We start from the raw sequence: 18,199 nt of genomic DNA, 5'->3' as shown, positions 1-18,199 counted from the left end.
CTTTCCATTCCAAATTCAACTAGACTTTCTCTGAATTCCTTGCAATGCCTTTTGTTTTTTCCTTTTTTTTTTTTTTGGCCGAGTTTTGCTGAGCTGAATCACTGCAGGGACTATGCCAGCCACTCACTTTGTGGTTATGGCTATGTGCCTCCTACTAAGGACACTGGGCATATTTTGAGATACTCTTTCAAAAGCCCTAACCAGCTGTCACCTCCACATTTCTCTTCTCCAACTGATCTCCTTCTCTACCTCCAGATACACAAACTCTCAGACAATCTGTTACAAAACTGTCGCTTGCTCCTCTGCTGCACAATCCCCAGCCCCAGCATAGGAAGATGCGACAGAGCTGAAAGCAGCTTTAATTTGGTTTATTTTTCTGTTTGTTTGTTTAATGTTAAAGGCTGTGCAAAAAGCCTGTGACACTCTGTGCTCTCTGCTAACGACAGGGCCGTCATACTTTCATCATGTCAGACCTTTCATCATGTCAGACCAGTGCAGGGCACCTGGGAGGGATTGCACCCTCCTTGCGCAGCTGTGTGGCAATCACTTTCGCATGCTTCTCTTTGGGGATTTCCTTTTTTTGGCCATCTTGAGCCTTAATTTTGGCAAGACAAAGCCCATGCCTCATCCCAACTGAGCATTCCCAAAAGAGAAACCTGAAGCGTTTCAGGCACCCAAAAATCAAGTGCTCCATAAGCCACCATTGAATGTTGAGGTTTAATCCCTCCCAGAGTACTGACACCCTACCTAAGCCCTGTAGGAATGAAAGTTCCCTACAGTTGTGTTTAATTATGGTATCAGGTTTATTATGTCACATGAAGGATCCTTTGTGTTGACACAAACTCAATCCAACAACCAGAAACCTATTGCCTTTACTTCAAGTTATAAAGAGGCTTTAGGGTTATTTTAATAAAACCTTATGTTGCAATCTGGTTTTAAGCAGGACCTCCTCACTAGACCACATGCAAACAATGCTAAAAGAAACCCCACAATATATGTAAAAATCCCAGCATAGCTTGTTTTCAAAAGGAGCCAGAGTCTCTGTGGGATCCCTTCAGCCAGATGGAGACAGCTACTGCGTGGGCTGAGCCAGGCAGCGAGCCTCCAGCAGCGTGGGAGGAATCAGTCCCTTCCAGCACACAGTCCGTCTCCACCTGCAGCAGACATCTGAAGTGGATCAGGTGAATCATAACGTAAAAACGCCAATCTCTCTGCCATTGGCATGAAAGGAGCCAGGGCCATCTCAGTGTGATGGGGAAGGCTGCATTCCACAGCTCATCCAGGTACATCCTACTCTCTGGGATAAATTCCTTCTGCTGGATGAAAGCACTAAAGGAGAAAGGTCCCTCAGTCCACATGGAGCAGCAGGGATGCACCGAACCCACCCATTATGGGATGCTCACACACCTTCACTGCACCAGTCCAAAGGAGGTTTCCTTTTGCTGTGCCAACATGTTAGCCAAGGAACAGTAAAAAAAGCAGAAAACCAGCTAAATACCATGAAAATGGTTTGCTTGGCTCATGCTCTCCAGTAACAGCTACTTGGGTAATGAAATCATTAGATGCTTTACTGAATAATCCAAGGGAGGTGTCACAGGGCCAGAGGCAGAGCACCGGGTGATACAAGGCAGACTGCAGGAGCAGGAGGAAAGCCCATGTAAAGCAAACACATCTGGATCCTAAAGCTCAGAGGGGGGGTCAAGCCAACGGGGACCCCCCTGAGCCGGGCTGAGGAGCAGCAGTTTGGCTTTCACTCCCCCCCAGCAGCAGTTCCCTTCCCTGGAATCCCACCTCTTCCCAAACACCGAGCAACAGACAGAAAAACATTTTGCCTTTCTTGGCTTGTCAGTGCTGTGAGTTCTTCTCCATTTGTCAGGATTTAAACTTAATCAAAAGATTTTACTCTTTTCTATTTCTTTAAACTGCAGAATCTATTTATAGCCAGCTGCTTCTTTTTGGGTAGGAAAAAAATGAACCCTCCAACACATCCTTTTCATTCTGATCTTTCCTGATCGATACAAATCCCCTCAATCCATACCTCTCTGTTTCAGACAATTCATCGCATTCATCATTAAGGCCAAGTCTTACGGCATCAACCCAGTTATCCCAGCTGACTTCCCCAACTTTACCAAAACCAAACCAACCTGTCAAATACATCACAGGTATGGTCCTATGGCAGGGCAAGTATGAAAAACTCGCTTGGTCGAGGCATTCAGGAGATAGATAGATAGGTTTGTTTTTTTGTTTGGGTTTTGTTTTTTTGGGTTGGTTTTTTTTTTTTTGTGAACATTCAAATCTCCCTTTTGTTGTCCGAAATCCAAAGCTTTTTCCAGTAGGTATACCTGGGGGTGGTAGTGGTGTGTGTGTGTTCCAGCCTGCTGGTTAGGAGGATGCTGATACCCCCAACAACTTCTGTGCTATGTAAGGAGGAATTATAGGTTATGAAAGGCAATCTCTGGGTGAATTAGGGGGCTGTGATGATGTGGAAGCTACAGATGAGCTTGTAAACAATTTAGAGGAGTGACTGTGGTAGTTACAGGGAGTGTGGTAGCACAGGTCTCTGACAATACATTCATCCTCACCTCCTGCAGTGGGTAAATGCATCCTAATTTGGGGGTGGGATAAAGGGGGCCTGAAATATCCTCCCGCACCTCCTCATCAGCGGTCGGATGACGAGTTCCATAGAGCCCTGCAATTACTATTGTCCTGTTTGCCATCATACCTTTAGCAAAATTTAATCTAGAGTTGGGGTAAAACAATTTAGATAGGTCACATAACCCACGTAAGATCAGGCAGCAAATCAGTATAAGAACTGGGCTTTTGCTCTCTCACACCCATATCTAAGAGCACCTAGAGGCAGAGAATCCAGAAAAAGCACACTTTTAGGGGGAGCAGGATCGTGATGGTCATATTAGTTCCTCAGCTTTCATTTGTATTTCGTGGGCGCTTTCCTCTCATTAAAAACAGTTCTGGCATTTTCTTAAACTAACTGCAGTTGTCTCCATTAATAACATAGTCACATCCACAGAGTATCAAAATATGATGCTTGTTCCGTTATTGTCAGTATTGTTTGTTTCATTTGTATGAAAACGGCCATAATTGGCAATATTTCCATAAATTAGTTGATACCGTGCTAACAAAATGTTACAGCTTGGCACAAATGAAAAGATTTATGTCTACAAAGTCTCAATTCATCTTGAAGTTTAATTATAAAAATTTATTGTTAACTTTCTGGGCTTTTTCCTTAGTAAATGCCCCAAGACAAGAAATAATTATCATAAAATGCAAACATGGCTCCCGAAGGTAACCAGCACAAGGGTTATTTATCAGCTAATAGGGTATCTTAGCGTTTGATATCATGCAAATCCCTCATCATTATGGAGATTTAATTTACACCTTTCATTTCTTTTTCTTTTGGTAATGCTTTACTAAATCCATTTCAGATGCTGAGTGTTACCCGTTATCACAATAATTGTGCCTCTGATTTATTCCTTTTTGGACATGTGGCATTGCCAAGAAAATAGCTTAACACTCAGCGATATGAAGGATCCAGGGTTCTGCAATGCTTTCATGCAATTCAAAAGCCATATTAAATAACAGCTTCCACAAGCTATAACCACTCTTGGGAGTTTTGATCTTTGTGTGAGGGTCTCTGCAGCTCACCAGTTCTCGCTCCTCCTTCCAGCAGTCCAAAAATCACAGGCGGTCAGTTGTTCTTCCCTTGGAGAAGGTGCAAAATCAATATTTTCCCCTTGCCCACATTAACCTCTCCAAGATGTGTAATGGCAATCCCCTTGATATTAGCTGTGGGACTCCCAAAACCTCGAGCAAACTACCCTGCCACTGTGTAGCTCAGATTCATTTACACCTAAGGGTTGACATGATGGAACAGGGCTACAAGCAATCATCTCAGCATGGATGGCCAAAGCCAATCAAAAGATTATCAGGGGTTTGCACCAGCTGATGGCATGGGCATTCTTTCCCCTACTTCTTCACAGGGAAGATGTGGAAAAAAGCAAACAGGATAATTCCGGTTTTAACAAAAAAAAGTCAGCTTTCCCTTCTAGCATGTGGCAAGCCTTGCAAAATCCTCACTGATTTGCACCGAGACAGCAATCCCATGTGAGCATATGCTGCTCAGTGTGGTCATGGTTATATTCCAATCCCTGCCAATATATCACTTGCGAAGACCTGACGTAGGTTCAAACTCGGCCCGAAAGCCCTACAAGAGACCAAGCTCTGTGCTCATCGCTTGTGGAACCCGCCCAAGCCAAGCAGAGCTAGCTCACCAACATCTGCAGGAGCTTCAGGTCCAGCTTTGCTGCAGGCATAGGCAGCCCACACACCCCAGACTTCACGGAGCATGGAGGACAGTCTTTCCAGTGCCCAGCGTGCAAACCCCTGCTCACAGCTCACAAGCAGCGCAAGGGAATTCAGGCTGGCAATGAGACTGTCCCCAGTGCAGCTCCTCTCCAACTTCTCCCCTCTGCGCATCCCAGATTATCCAGCATTTCCTGCTGCCACCTGGAACCTCTACACTGTATCGGCCAACAGAGAAATCAAACGTCCATGGGTAATACACACTGCAGACAGCTATGCCTTTCCCAGTATAAAGCTGGTGCAGTTGACATAATTATTTCCAGTCCTTGACCGGAATTAGCTGCAGACATAGGCGGTACATGCCCACCATCAGCCATTTTCTAGCCGTGGTGCAGATGCTTGGACCATATTGTTGTCAGTACAGTTCCCCATCCTGATATTGTATCCTAATGAAGCATGTAATGTGCCAATGTACAGTGCGGATGGGCTGACATCTTCATAAGGAGCAATGCTGCACGCTGCAGTGTCTGAACACCAGCCGGTGCATGGACTTGCTGCTTAAAGAGGGGTGTCTTTTCCATTTCCTGACCAGAAGAGATGGAGCATTCCCAGTAAGCTTTTGGGACCGCACTTGCCGCGTCGCCAGGGTGTTTGCCGTGCACTTTTCGGTCCACACCAGCAGCACATGGCAGATTAAGGCTGCCGCACATTTGCTCTGCAAAACTCTCTTTTTACAGCCATCTTCAGCAAACCATCCCGGTTATGAACGGACTTTGCTGATGCCTTGGTTTTCTTCAGCTGAAGGTCGTTTTACTACCTGTTGTGAGAAGAAATGCGACTACAGGTTTAACATCAAGAATAGAGGTCATGACTCCTGGATTTCTATTTCCAGCTCTTACAGAAATTCAGGGTATATCCGAAACAAGTCATTTGGACCTGATTGTCTGGGAGCCCACACAGGGTCCGAGAGACTTGCAGAGGCTCAGCAGATCTGAAAACCACAACCTTGCTTTGTGCCTCGGTTAATCCAGCTGAACAGGGCCGTTGTGCTGCCTCAGCAGGAACACAGGGAGTCTTTTCAAAGCTTATAAAGCTCCAAGATCATCTTCCAAAAAAAAAAGGTGGCATGCAAGTGCAAAGCAGTACTAAGAGCACAGTCGCACTTGCACACTACACAACCCCAGCAGCTTTTCCACACGCTTTCACCTTTGGCTTTGCTTTCTAACATCAACCACAAAGCCATGACACAATAGCCGCAATCACAAGACATCAATAATAACTCTAATTATTTTTTTTCCTCTGTACAAAGCTCAGCAAGAGTTTTTTTTAATTGTGAATGAATATTCACGTCAAATATGGAGGCGTGCCTAGAATTCGTGGGTATAATTTTTTATGGGATGACAAAGTCAGCCCTATGACTGTGATTCATTCTGACACGACTGTAAGCGTACCGCCAGCAGCGCCCAAGTTTGGCTTTTGCTAATGCAGAAATGATTCATATTTTTGACGTTGCTATCAGATAGAGGGATATAAACTTATGCTGTAGGAGAAAAAATAGCATGAGTCATCCTTTTTTTCTTTCTTTTAGAGACATTTGTTCAGTGCTCTTAACCTAATTGTGCCTGTATTTCTATGAGTAGTATTCAGAAAGACAGACAGAAGAATTATGTTCTCTGAAGACTTGTACTCTGCCTGTAATTCCTCCCATGGTGAACTGGAAATGGCACAAGCTTGAAACCTATAGGTAGGACAGCAACTTCTCCTCAAATCTCTTACTTCCCTGTTCCCTGTACATCTAATGACCTTATATTGCTTAATACTCAAAAACAATATATACCCAAGATACTCAAAATCTGTGGCATTTATTCCCAGCACCATCACACACCAAAAAAAAAAAACAAAACCCAAAAACAACAAAACACCACCAAAAACAAAACTATATGGGAATATCCAACAAAGCTCTTCTGGGGCTGTTGCAAAGACTCCTAAAAACTTCAGATTTTCCAGTGGGGTGTTTTCAGGTAATGACACAGTCAGGAGACCATGGGTGGGGAGGTGTAGGTGTACAGCAGATGCTCAGACCTGCCCTGCTCCACTTTATAGCAGTATAATTAAGCTTATTATTCAGCATAAAGGCTCAGCTCAGTGGCCACTGAAACAGACACCCTCATAAACCCTCTTCTGTGCATGTCCTGATGCTCACATGCCTCTGCTTTCAAAAAATGCTTAAAACACAGAAACCAATGCCTTGCAAAGATGTACAGAGGTGCTGAAAGCATAAGACATGGGGAGTAAATCAAGGCAAATGCAAACTAAATGACTCCTTTAGAAACTTCTCCACTCCTAAATTTCCACAACCCAGTGAACAGGAACTCATGCCAGCACTTCCATTAAAAAATATATCATAAACAAATTTTTGTTTGAGGAAGGTTTTCTTTTTCTTTTTCCTTCTATTTCACTATGGTCACTATTCATAGCCCACTTCTCACCTTCAAAGCACATTAATTCTCTGAATATTCTTGTGATGTAAGTGATTATTAGTTTCATTTTATGGATGAGGAAAATGAGGCAGAGAGGTTAACTGACTTGCCCATAGGCCCAGCTCTATAGATACATAAAGAAAGATAGGGAGAGATGTTTTACATTTATTAGTTTTAATATCTTCTCAATCCTGCAGAGCTGGACTTGTGGTAATTAAGGCAACTGGCTTTAACAGGCAGTGATGTGCAAGGTAAGGAACCACGGCAGTTCTTTAAAACCACTATAAAACACTTCTAAAATAACTTTCTTATGATGTACAGGCATGTGCAGGGTGAGAAGGTTCTTATCTCTGCTCGTATAGGATCACAGACATGACCTGCCTGATGCTTGGGTGCTCAGGACCAGCATCCAACAGGCTTTCCACAGAGGATGTGGGACAGCACTGCTCCATCACGGGAGCCCTGCAGGGAGGCATCTCCTGCACTTCTCAAATGTGAGGGAACGTTCCCCAAACCAATAATTTCCTGCGGCACTTAGAGATATCTCACCTTATAATTCAATTAATTCATGTTGTCCCTTCCTGAGCTGTATTGTATCAGCTAAGCCTTCCATTATAAAAAATCAGAATTTCCTGCATAATCCAGTGAGTGAGAGTGTGTGTGTGAGCACCTCCACCAAAAGGCACCTAGAAAGCCTAACTTCAGACTCTTAAGAAACAATTTGTGTTTTAACATAGAAATTACCAGAGGGCCAAAATGAACAGAGACAACTTCTAAAAATCAAGCTAATCATAAGCTAAAATCGAGTTGTCTTTATGGCTAATTTTCTCCAGTTGCAACCAGTCATGAGAAACATCATAGAAAAAGACTTTGGTCGCTAAAACAACCCATAAACCTCTAACAGCATCTTTCAGATCGTTATAGTCTTTGATAAGCATCTCAATGAATACCACTACAGTATCATGTTGGGCCTGCATAAGAGGCCAGGTAGGACACTCAAACCACTGCAAGTGGACCAGTGGGTTATGGTGCAGTCTTTTCCCTTCCTGGGAGATGGTTTTTGGATAATTTCAGAAGTGGCATCCCCTCCTGAGCAGGGGAGCTTTTTGCACAGCATTGTGTACCTGGTGCTGCACATATTCCCAGAGGCACCAGCTGTCCCTTGGTGAACCAAAACTACGTCCATCCTTCACTCCCTACAGACAAAATGAAAAAAAGTCACTAAAAGGATAACTTAGTTATTAAACACCAAGACACCGGTCTTGGGCCAGAAAATGCCCAAGAAGCAAATTCCTGGAGTCTGGGAGTTGTATTTTGAGGATGCATCTCTATCTGCTTAACTTACTCTCATTCCCTGGGCTCTGCTTTTGATCGCTGCTGAAAAACAAGGCACTAGGAAAGATTAGGATTTTTCTAATCAGGTGTGGCTGATCTACGGCGTTTACGTTTTATATTCCAAAGTCAGCATGCAAACAGAAACAATAAGACACAAAAATATGCAGCCAAAGCATTTACTACCCATGTCGTATAGCCCAAGAAAGCTATCACTAGCAAAACCCTTACTTAAGAAAGGAAGAGTGGAAAGTGGCATTCAGAGAGAGAAAACCATAAACTTTCAGAACAAAACAACCAAAGACCCTAGGAATGACTGTTCTGGAAAAGCACATAACCCATTTCACCTCCTCTTGTGAGCTGCCTGCAACTCTTCTTGCATGAATAACACAACACGCCTGGAGAAACTTGTAGTTTGCCTCTCGTCTTTATATTCAGAAACAGAAGGAAAGCATGCAGTGCTTTGCCTCTTCTTAAGCACAGAAATGAAATACAACCCTCATGTATAGATAATAATACCCAACTTGAATTCAGCAATGGCCTCCTGCTGCTCCTCAGACCTCTAAAGGGATTCATACAGCAAAAGCCTGACTGTCCACTGATGCTAAACAAGTATTTCTGTTAAATATCTCTATTCAAGTCCATCAAAGGAAAAGTGCCTCTAATTGGATTGGATGACAGTGTTTTAAACATACAGTCCCAATAAGATCTGAAGATATCTAAATAGAAGGAGAACATCTTCCTCAGGGAGGTCATGTAGGGAAGTATCTTGCACCAGACTGGGTGGTTCAACGTGACCAGAGACAGGTATCACATAAAAGTACCATTTTCCTGAAAATGGTCTTGTAATCCATACTTTTATAGTTACAGGGTTTGTAATATACTGCCATCTGATTTCTCAATGCAAGCTCTGGAATAAATTAATTACACAGTCCCTGACCCACAGCCTCTGCTCTAATCACCTCAATGTCAGCACTCCTTTTCATTTTGAAGATGTAGTTGCCATTTGATAAGGATCCTGCTCCCCACTAATTGTCCCTTGTAATGAGCTTTCATGAAATTTAATTTCTTTAATGCATTTCTCTGATCTGACTGACTTGGACAGTCCAACACTTGGCTTTGTGTCAGCATTTATTAGAATGCCTGCTCTGCTTGGCTGTTTCCCTTTTAAAAATAAAAGTAGTAGTAATGTTCAAATGCGTATACAACATCAATGGAAATGGTTTGGAGCAAGTCTGTAAGAGTGACAAATCGGAGTGGGACCAGCTTGGAGAAAAAGAGCAAAGCCCTTCACCAGCACAGCAGAAGCACTTTCTCCCGTGCACTCCCACAGCTTACCCCATTCAACCTGACGGATTTAGTTTGCAGTAGGTACAATGATGGCATTGATTAGCAGATAGTGTATTAATTAAGCAGGTTTCTCCATCTACCTGACCATGCTGAGCACCTCTGTTGCATCTCCCATGATGCCCTGACCACCCAACCACCCCCTGCGCCAGCCTGTCCCTTAACACCCCCTATCCCATCAGCACCAGCATCCCATTCACCAGGCAAACCAAGGAGGGGAATACGCAGTCCGAGAGGATTTGGGTTTATTCTTTAACTGGAGTGCAAGGCACAGGGCTGATCGAATCTGCCACGTTTCTTCTAGAGCACAAAGGCAGCACGGCTGCTGAGCAGGAGCATTAGCCAGCCTGCTAGAGCACATGACTTTCAAAGACCGTATTTGCTTGAGTCTTAAATTATTAATCCATTCACTTTAGGTTTGCTATCAAATCACCTCAATTGTTTCGCAGTTTATTAAAAATGTCCTGCACATCTGGTCTAATCAGCCAGAGAAGAATCACCCAATCTGATTGTCAATAGCAATCCCAGGATATCAGCTTGATAATCACAGCATTTTCCACCTCACCAGCTCCTGGGAAGGGTGGTTTAATCACCACTGACGTGGAAAAGACTCCCAAGTGCTGTAGGCACAGCCCAAGCAATTGTACCAAAGCCAGCCTTTTGGGACAGAAAACATGGCACACCAGAGACAGCAGCCACAACAAGCAGCAGCAGTGGCCATATAAAATCCCACCCATGTCCACCATCACAGACCAGCCACGGCTCCTCTTCTGGACCATGGGGTACCAGACAATGCAACTTGTGGCGCTACCTTTCCTCCACACCATGAAACCCCTCTGAGCCTGGCGTTCCATGTGCTTACGTTTAAAGTCAGACAAGCCCTGCAAAGACACCAACCTGAGACAGCACATACCAAGGATGAGCCATCCAAAGGAGACTTCTGCCCCTTTTCACACCTTAAATGTATGCTAGCATGTGGAAGATGGGAAAAGGTGATAGCAATACTGGAAAGGTTTGAAACCCTCTGTTCCCTCCTCCTTTGCCAACCGGAGCTGGAAGGAGAGATTGAATGTGGAATGAAGAGGCTGTTCTCTATACTCTATCTTTGTATTTCTATGTATATGTTTACATAAACACATTATCCTTGATACTGAGGAGTTTGTAAGATGTTTGAGAATAATCACTCACATGACCTGCGCTATTCACAGGAAAGAGGAAAAATAACAAGTTAAAGATATCAGCAGGAGGACTGCCATACAAAGTGCTTCTACCTCTCCAGTAAAGTGTGTGGGGAAAGCCAGAGCCTCAACAAGAGCAGAATATTTATCAGCACATTCTTGAACTTGCCATTGCTCCCAGCGCAAGTCATTCAGAGGATGGGAATACTATGCCAATAAACATTCCTAAGTGGCTCATAGCCTATACATATCTCTTCTTCTCATCTGGAACAAGCTTACCTTTGTTACATCTCAACCGGTTTCCATATTTAAGAAAAGTTTGCTTGATGCGTTGAAGAGTTCATTTATGTTAAACGCAGGTATGAGGAGTTTGCCCTAGGGAAAATACAGGGGAACACGGTATTCCTGCTTGATGCATTGGTGTAGAAACTGAAACCTATTATAGTACATGATCCACCTCCCCGCAGGAGCTGCAAGTGTATTGCCTCTGCCGGGTAGCATAGAAAAAGACCTTGTTAACATTTTTGAGAGGCGATGAGTTATCTGAGGGAACTGAAGCCTTAATGCAGCAATATTAAGGCATTTACTTTCTAGTTCAACAAGGAGAAGTGCAAAGTCCCGCACCTGGGGAAGAACAGCTCCACGTACTAATAAACACTGGGGGCCACCAAAGCAGCTTGGCAGAAAAGGTGCTGGTGGATGTGTGAACACACAGGATTGAACATGAGCCAGCAACATGCCCTTGCTGCAAAGGGGAGCGATACCCTCGGCTGCACCAGACAAAATGCTGCCAGCACATCAAGTGAGGTGATCCTTCCCATTCTTTCTGCACTGGTGAGGCCACACCTGGAGAGTTACACCCAGTTCTGGGCTCCTGAGTGCACAAGAGGCATGGACATACTGGAGCAAGTCCAGTGAAGGGCCACAAGGATGAGTAAGGGCCTGGAACATCTCTGGGACTGTTTAACCCAAAGAAGAGAAGTCTCAAGGGGGTCTTACCAATGTGTATATATACCTTAAGGGAGGGTGCAGAAAGGATGGAGCCAGGCTCTCTTCAGTGGTGCCCAGTGTCAGGACCAGAGGCAGCAGGCACAAACTGCTACACGGGAGGCTCCCTCTGAACATCAGGAAACACTTTTTTGCTGTGAGGGTGACTGAGCAATGGAACAGGTTCCCCAGGGAGATTGTGGAGTCTCCAACCTTGCAGATATTCAAAAAGCATCTAGACACAGTCCTGGGCAATTGGCTGTAGGTGGCCTTACTTGAGCAGGAAGGTTGGATCAGATGACCTCCAGAGGTCTCTTCCAGCCTCAGACAGCCAGTGATTCTGTGATTCCACATATGTTGTTGCTGTTGTTAACATATGCGCAGCAGTTATTGTGCAGTAGAGTTAGCATCCACACAGCTGCACAGGACAGACAAATGAAGCGTAGCCAGCAGAAAGCAAAAGCAGTGAGGCTTAGAAAAAGTGCACACAGGAGCTACTCCCACCCTGTGCTGATGAAGGGCTACCAGCATCACAAGCAGCCAGTAAGTACCTACGAGTCAGAAATGGGTCATTATTTCCAATGAACAAATTAATTCATTAAACACAGCATTTCCCTTTCTGTTGCTGAATGCTCTGCGATCAGATGATGATGCTTTTAAACATGATTGCTATTTGCAGTTGTCCAGAAAGCCTGTTGCTCCCACACTCCACATTTCTCATTATTTTCCCCATGTGAGAGTCACTTACTGGGCAGGGTTATTTTTCCCCAGCTGCATATTTTGAGGAAGAGGATTTGTAAAGTGCCAAAGACTGGCCATTAGGAGCAATTGTAAGAATCTGTTCTAGAACTAAAGTACAATATGAGCTGCAAAAACGGCCATAAACACATATTCAAAGTGACATTAAAAGGGCAGAAAACTGCAACAGAAATCCTCCCTTCACTGAGGTGTATTTTCTGGGGTCCTGCTCACAGCTCAGCACAGGGTAAGGCAGCCCCGGGACCGGGCAGGTGACAGATGGCTTGGGGAGGTGGGTGAGAAGCTGGCGTCATGTTTGGTGCGCTTGAGCTGAGGGATGGATGTCCATGAGAAGATACCAGAGAGAGAAGCAAGAACTTGACTGGAACAGGGAGACAAGCCTGGACTAGAGACAGGGAGGTAAAACATCAGCATTAAGAGATCTAATGTGCACTGGAGAATCATAATTCATGATTTTGTGGACTCTCAGAGGTATTTGAGAGCCAGAAAGGAAACTGAGACAAGAAAGTGTCCTGAAAGTAAGGAAAACATTTCAAGAGTGACAATCCCCATGCCTTGTGGTCGATCAGGATCTCTCTGTGCTAGGTACGACGAGGGCTGCCAGAGCTGAGGCAATTCTTGTGCTTTTAGGGTTTTCCTCAGAGTCCCAGGGCCAGGTACCACCCGATGCATAGACGCTCTCCATGGAGCTGGGCCAAAGGCAGACTGACCATTGCTGAGAGCGTCCTGTAGAGGCAATCCAGGTGCACCCCAAAGAAAATAACAAGTCTCTAATGTTTATTTGGTGATTTTTTTAATATTTTTTTTTTAATCTCACTGTTTTCAAAGCAAAGTAGTGACTCAGCCTGAGTAGCTCCCAAATGGAAATTTAGCCAGGAATTGAATTCAGGTATCTAATTAATCAATGGGGATCTTCTGGATTTCTTCAGCTTCTTTGGCTTTGGCCTTCAGAGAACACATGCTTGTACAAAGTACTCACAAATCGAAGTGGAGGTTGCAAGTACAAAATACCTCTGTCCTCAGCTTGTCACCTGTGTCAGGGAGAGCCAGACTGGTGACCAGACCCTATCAACTCCAGTCCTTCTAAGGGATTATTCTGTGCAAATTAAATCAGATATCCTAGGGGACTGCGTGATGAGTAGCCTACCTTAGCAGGGTGTAGGGCTCTGACTCAGGAGGTAATTTCCATGAATTTATCTTTTATATTAAGTCAATTAATCATCCATTAAGAACGGTAGTTGCACACGTGTTGAAAGCACATAGAAAATATTATGGGCAATACAGTCTTTAAAAGAGCACAGGGAGATCTGAGCTTTTCAGTGCTGCACACAGGCACCAAAGAGCAGTGCCATTTTTTGATGCGTGGTATTAAACACTGCACTTCCAGTTCAGGGGATTTGGAGTGAGGGAGCAACAGGACAGGATAATCCTGCCTGTGCCCTTTACGTGGTAAAAACTAGCTCATCCCTCCCTATCCAGAGCAGCAAACCAGCTCAGCCACGTAAGAGATAATTATCACTTCAGAGGCTTTGCAGGGTCCAGTCCTTGGACAAGACCCAAAAGGAAAACTTCCCTAGCTCATTTTCAATTAAGGGTGAGGAGAGAAGTTGTACACTGGAAACAGCCAAGCCCTACACTAAATTTCTATATAATCATTTTTAATTATAATTTCATACCAGCCACCTTGCAAAACAGACCCATCATCTCATCCAAGCACATAAATATTCCAGTACTGAAGATAAAACTAAACCCCTTAATCTGTTTCTTTCTCCTCTCACCATTGCCCATCCCATCCCTACCAGGGCTGGAAATCTGCAGGAGCAGAGGCAGCAGAGTGTTTTGCGGCAGTCTGTCACTTTCTGCTAATCTTCCAATGTTGAAAATCATTTTAAATCCATTCCTGTCTTTTTGCATTTGCATAACTGTCTAGAAAGAAAACTCCAAAAAGGCAGAGTCTGATTTAGTGTGAATGAACATGTCATAAAACATTTCCAACTCTGCAGCACTTGTGTAAATCTTTCATGATTTAAAAGTTGCCATGTTACCAATACCATGAGTATTATAAAGTACTGGGCTTCACGCTCAGTGTACACATAAAAGACAATTTCAAGTCAGGCTTCCCTTCTCAGGAGCTAAGGTGCCTTCTGACAGCAAAGATGTTACACACTGAAATTATTTATCTTCAGTGCCAAAATAGATTTTGGGAAGGTTAAACATCTACTGACAGTGTTGGTGAACAATAAGGAAGTTCAAAGCATTTTTTTCTGTTTGGAGGGGAATTAGGTTAAAAATAAGTTCTTTCTTGCATTTAGGTCATCTTAAAAATTTGCCTGCACTTTCCTCTCCTGAATACATGCATGGGGCCCCTGAACTGCTCTAACCCGTGTGGGCTGCCCAGCCTAAGGATGGGGTCACAGCCAGCCGCTGGCCATCACAAGGAGGACCCAAAGCTCTCCTCAACAGGTGTCAAAACAAATTTAAAAAATCCAACTGCAAACTAGCATGAATCCCTGCTTGGCTTCCCCTGTTAACCAGGGTCAAGACCCCGACAGTGTGCTGCACAGCATGAAGGAGAGCCATGCTGCCAGCAAACCTGCAAGTATTTATATCACCAGAAGATCCCCCTGCATGTACCTATGGATCCTAAACACCGAGGAAGCCTCACCCTGTAGCAAACCTCATTGGAGCCCTTTAAATGCCTAAGTACTGGCACAGAGTGCTACGAATAGAGGCAAGCAGTTGAGTTTTGCTCTAACAGAGGTAAACCTTCCAGCAACAGGCACCCACCCGTGCCAAACATCGCACACGAGGACCATTCAGAGGTGCTGCACTGTGGTGAACGAGGGGACCTGCTTTTTACCACCCCCAAAAGCAAATTCATCTCTGCCCCTGAAAGCTTGTAAAAGCATGTTGACAGAGGAGCTCCCTCCCCACCTGGAGGCCAGGAGCAGCCTATTGCCCAAAACAAGAGCCTTAATCTTTCTCCCCATAAGCAGAAACCTCAATATGCTTTATTTCCTATCGCTCTCTGCACTATAGAGCACTTTTTTCATTTTTCCAAGCACAAGTCTTTTTACCCCAACGTTCCTCACATTCAGATAGTTGCTGCAGGATTTATTTATCAGAACTATTCTTTTCCCTCAAACTGACAGAAAAGCCGAGAGATCTCAGAAACTGATTTTTCAATGAGATTTTCCATAGCAAGAAATACCTCTGCTCCTGAATAAGAGATGATCACAGTCCCCAAAGTTTCTCTCAGCACTTGCAGCGTAAGTGATAATAGACATTTTTGCTTCATATGCTAGCACAGTAATATTAAGAAAATCACTATAGTCCTCTCCTAGAGAAAAACGTAAACTGCCAGCACTGTTTGTTTCCATTAGCTTCTCAACATTGCCATCGTAGGTCCATCAAACCCCATCACTGGTTTCTAACCCAAGCAACCTAACAGCCTCAAAATCCCCGCTCCTTGCCCAGCACATACTGAGATGTGCAGAATATCTGCTTTATACCTCTAAAGATTTATTGGACAGGCAAGGTTTTGAGAAAGCAGCAGTATCTTGGATTTAATCAACTGGGTGCAGCTGAAAGTATAATGAGCACACTCGCAGGCACAGTAGCTTCAAGTGTGACACACAAGCTGGAAACCTCAAGCTAAGCATAGATTAAGAACAATTGCTCCAGGTTGAAGTTAATTATACTAACCAATTAAACAATCTGAGGGGAAAATGCACCTGCAGAGCACAGAAATGGCCATCAGCCTTTTTGTTTTTCTTTCTGTATCACAAGACATTAGCACAGGTGAGGTGCAAAAAGTATGCAGGGGAGGGGGGAAATCGTGCCTTGAAGCCAACATCTCAATTGAATTTAGGAATTTTTATACTCAGAGCTGTAGATATTTACCTAGCTGCCCTTAGAAGGTTTTATAGGTCTCCTTTGAAGGATGAGTTGCAAGCCCTAGTGTTTTCCTTTCTCCTGTAGGTATTCAGGCTGGATCGAGGTCATCGGGAGGTTTAGTTTATCATACTCTGTTCCAGCACGGTACTGAAGGGAGTCTCTAGGCGACAATTCTCTAAGCCTGCTCTTAAGCAAGCACCTCACGGGAGTGACATGAACCCAGCTGACCTTGCCATGGCATAAGAGGATGGACCAGAGGTCTCCATGCCCCTTCAAGCACTTCCCATTTGCAGGTTTAAGGGCTCAGCTGAGAATAGCCATGAGCTTGTTTACTACATGAATGCATACCTCGAATCAGTGCAGTTTAAATGTAACCTATAATGCTTTTATTTTCCTGCTGTTGTCAGCCTAACAAAGTTCTGTGAAATCGTCCAGAGATTTCTCTTATAATAAGTTTATTGACTTTATGCCAGAAGCGCCAGTGAAAACTGAGGGCAGGATCCATTTCAGTGAGACAGATTGCACAGCAAAGCTGCTAAAAATAAAACCCAGAATATGAAACCAAAGTGTTTTTATCAAAAAGGAGTAGGCTTGTTACAAGTATGTTTGAAGGAGGATCCTCTTCACAGCCTGCACTTCTCCTGCTTCCCAGGAAAGCAACTGCAGCATGGACTAGGCTGTGGTTCACTCCTACAAGGGACCACTCCTCACGAGCGGAGCATGCCACGAAATGTGGCAAGTAGCAGCAGCTGCTGCATCAACTCTGGCGGTACCTACTCCCTGAACAGGCTATGGATACCCTGATCCTAGAGAGCAGGACTCCTTATAACTAGGCCGTCTTGGTTTTTTGACAGTATTGCATTGTTCACTTGTAAAAGCCAAGGAATCTAAGGCAACAACATAGGCCACCACTTCAGCACGCGTAGACAGGACTTGATTTCCCCCAGCATCCCCATCAAGAGCTGCATTAAAGACCTATTTCGCAGAGCATCACAGCAAGAAAAGCATGTGTTCGGTCCCATTTGCATGCCCTGTTGTCCAATAAATCTGGAGTTTGACAAATTAGGGATCTGCTTGGACCTTGCAAAGCCAGCCTCAGGCATGTGTCACCTGTGTCCTCAACATATATGTATTTTTACGTGCAGGCATAGTCCTGTTAGTGCTGTCTGTGTGCCCGCCTGGTCCTGTCACACAAACAGGATCCAGGCTAAGCTCATCCTGGCTGTGAGCAGGTGCATCGCTACAGACCACGCTGCTGCCCTGCGGAGGTGCCAGCAGTCCTCCATGGCCAGCTTCTTGTGATGGGTTGGAAAGCACTGGGGTTTCAACACTGAGCTTGACAGCACAAGCTCAGTTTTTCCCCTCTCCTTTCCAACAACAAATCGGTGCACCACCTCAGAAGCAATGCAAAAAAATAAAATTTAAAAAGGATTCAATAGAACCAGGAAAGGACAGATTCTAAATACAACTCTGATATTTTTTGCAGCTCAGAAACCAGTGTAAGAGCAGTAATGGTATGTGGTGGCTTAAAGACAGCAGAGCATCACATTGAGTTGTATCCACAGCACTCTTACGCCTCTCAGAGTGGGGTAGTGGCAAAGCTGAGCAGCTGCTGCTCCTTCAAAGTTCCACAGATATTTTCCCAGGTCTCTTCCACATGCTCTAACCCTCCCCAAACTCTGGCTGCTGCCCAGGTCTCTTCCTTCAGCCATTTCCTTGCTGCTGATGCTGCCTTCCCATTTGCTCCCCCAGAGATGCCTTGTAGTCACCCACAAACCCACTGACCCTTCCCAGTTCCCAAACCTCCTACATGCATTTCCAGCTCATAATCTGTTCTGCCAACACGATAAATTTAATTCTGCTGCCCAAATATTTGCAAGTTGAAAAAATGGAATTTCC

Source organism: Falco peregrinus, chromosome 1 (assembly GCF_023634155.1).
Source record: "Falco peregrinus isolate bFalPer1 chromosome 1, bFalPer1.pri, whole genome shotgun sequence".
Lineage (NCBI taxonomy): Eukaryota > Metazoa > Chordata > Aves > Falconiformes > Falconidae > Falco > Falco peregrinus.
Note: the sequence above shows the minus strand (reverse complement) of the source record.